The following is a 2,500-nucleotide window of genomic DNA, read 5'->3' as shown; positions in this document are numbered from 1 at the left end:
TACGGCCGTGCACGGAGAGCCCCCTCAGCATCGGATCCGCCTCAGCAAACTTCATTGGCGGAAGAGCACCCTCGGAAAAGCATACAAAGGAACAACTGCAACATTTGCACTGACCGGATGCAATCGGGAGGATGGGTGCTGCTTGAATTCGACATGATCGCACGTGCGTGCCGTCGGCTCGGGCAATTTCAAAATGAATGAATAATTATGCCCTCCCCAACAAGACGTGGCCACTAAAAATTCTACATGCTAACCGAGAGCCCGCCTCAGCATCCGGTCCACCTCAGTAGACTTCATTGGTGGAACAGTACCCTCGGAAAAACCGAGTTGACGCGATAGGCAAGTTCGATGCCCGCCGCAATGCGTAGAGCAACTCACCCGCCTCAACGTCGAATCCATCGTCGGAACAATAGCATACAACGGCACATCATAAGCTATACATTCACCGAGAATCATTTCGGCAAAAGCTTGCCTTAGTTACCGTCAAAAAATCACCAACAGCCCACACGGGGGGCCGGGCCCCCACGAAACCGAAATTATTTTTTCCAACACCGGAACGGGTCGACGAGTTTTTTTTCCTTCCCTCGTCAGTGCCATAGGTGCGCCAAAAGGCGCGCACCAAAAGCCTTCGGCAGTTGGTGCAGGGAGGTGAGGCATAGTGCACCCCCCTAAAGAGCTCTTAGGACTTTTTTTGGACTGCCAGGAGGAAACATCACATGTGCCCAGCAACCCACCCCCCCCCCCCATTTTTAAAAATCGGCATGGAATTTTGATCTGAAATTTTGGAAATATGTTTATATATATCCGAACCCGCATAATAATAAATATCAGAATTTTTCGAGCCCCGAAAGTATTTTATTTTATTTATTTATCATTTTACCTTCGGAAATTCATAACCGGTAAAATATATTTCCAAAAATCACCAAACTTCTTTCTAAATTCCTTATATAATATATATTAACTAATGTATAAATATTGTTCGAGGAAAGTATTATAGAATTTCACTTAGTGCAAGACATATGCATTTTTACACCCAACAGAGGTTAATTCTGCTGGGTAGCAAAACCAGCCGAGGTTCATGCTGCTGGGGAATGTATGCAAGGCATGCCGAAGGGCTGCCGAAGGGCTGCCGAGAGGCTGCCGAAGGGCTGCCGAGAGGCTGGCGAGGGGATGCCGAGAGGCTGGCGAGGGGCTGCCGAAGGGCTGGCGAGGGGCTGCCGAAGGGCTGCCGAAGGGCTGCCGATGCCCAAAGGCTGCCGAGAGGCTGCCGAAGGGCTGCCGATGGGCTGCCGATGCGCTGCCGAAGGGCTGCCGATGGGACTGTCGAGGGACATGCGAGGGACTTGCGAGGGCCTTCGGAGGGAAGCTTGAGGCCACACACGCGCTCGCGTCTCGCGCCGAGCTGCCGAGTGCCCGAGTGCCCGCACCCGCACCCGGTCCCGCACCCGCACCCGGTCATTAGATTTATATATAAAAATGCACGGGGGGGGGGGGGATTTTCCGCAATTCCGAGCATTTTCCGCAATTTTTCCGGCAGGGGCATTTCCGTAATTTTTCCGGCAGGGGCATTTCCGTAATTATTCCAGGCAGGGATTTTTCGCAATTATTCCAGGCAGGGATTTTTCCGCAATTTCCAGCATTTTTCGCATTGCGCGCGCCGCTTGCACCGCGGACGAGGGCTTGCGGCAAGCCCGCGGGGGTGAGGAATGGTGCACCCCCCTAAAGAGCTCTTAGGACTTTTGTTGGACTGGCAGGAGGAGACATCACATGTGCCCAGAGACCCCCCGCCATTTTTAAAAATCGGCATGGAATTTCGATCTGAAATTTTGGAAATATGTTTATATGTATCCAAACCCGCATAATAAAAAATACCAAAAATTTTCGAGCCCCGGAGGTATTTTTTTTAATTTTTTAATCATTTTACCTTTGGAAATTCATAACGGATAAAATATATGTCCAAAAATAACCAAACTTGTTTGTAAAATCCTCTTTCAATGTATATTAACTACTGGCAAATTATTGTCCGAGACATTTTGCTTCCAATTTTATTTTGCTCGGGACACTATCATTTTGTGGGATTTTGCCGCAGTTTCCGCCACGCGGAATGGGCCGAAAATTTCATAAAGCATAAAATGCGCATCCGAATACGACCAAACTTCTTGGAGAGCCTTCCAGTGGTCCACTCGACGTGCCGGAGCGGTATCGTGTGAGAAAAGTTTTGCCGAATCAAAAAACGCTCGGGACCTTGCGATTCCGGCACGCGGCCGAAAAGTCGTAAGCGGTACGACACGCATCCGAATACGACCAAACTTCACGGAGAGCCTCCCAGTGGTCCACTCGACGTTCCGGAGCGGTATCGTGCGAGAAAAGTTTTTCCGAATCAAAAAACGCTCGGGACCTTGCGCTTGCGGCACGAGGAATTGCCCGAAAAGTCGTAAACGGTGCAACACGCATCCGAAAACCACCAAACTTCTTGGAGAGCCTCCCATCGCTCCACTCG

Source organism: Mercurialis annua, linkage group LG6 (assembly GCF_937616625.2).
Source record: "Mercurialis annua linkage group LG6, ddMerAnnu1.2, whole genome shotgun sequence".
NCBI classification, from domain to species: domain Eukaryota; kingdom Viridiplantae; phylum Streptophyta; class Magnoliopsida; order Malpighiales; family Euphorbiaceae; genus Mercurialis; species Mercurialis annua.
This window is presented reverse-complemented; position numbering follows the sequence as displayed.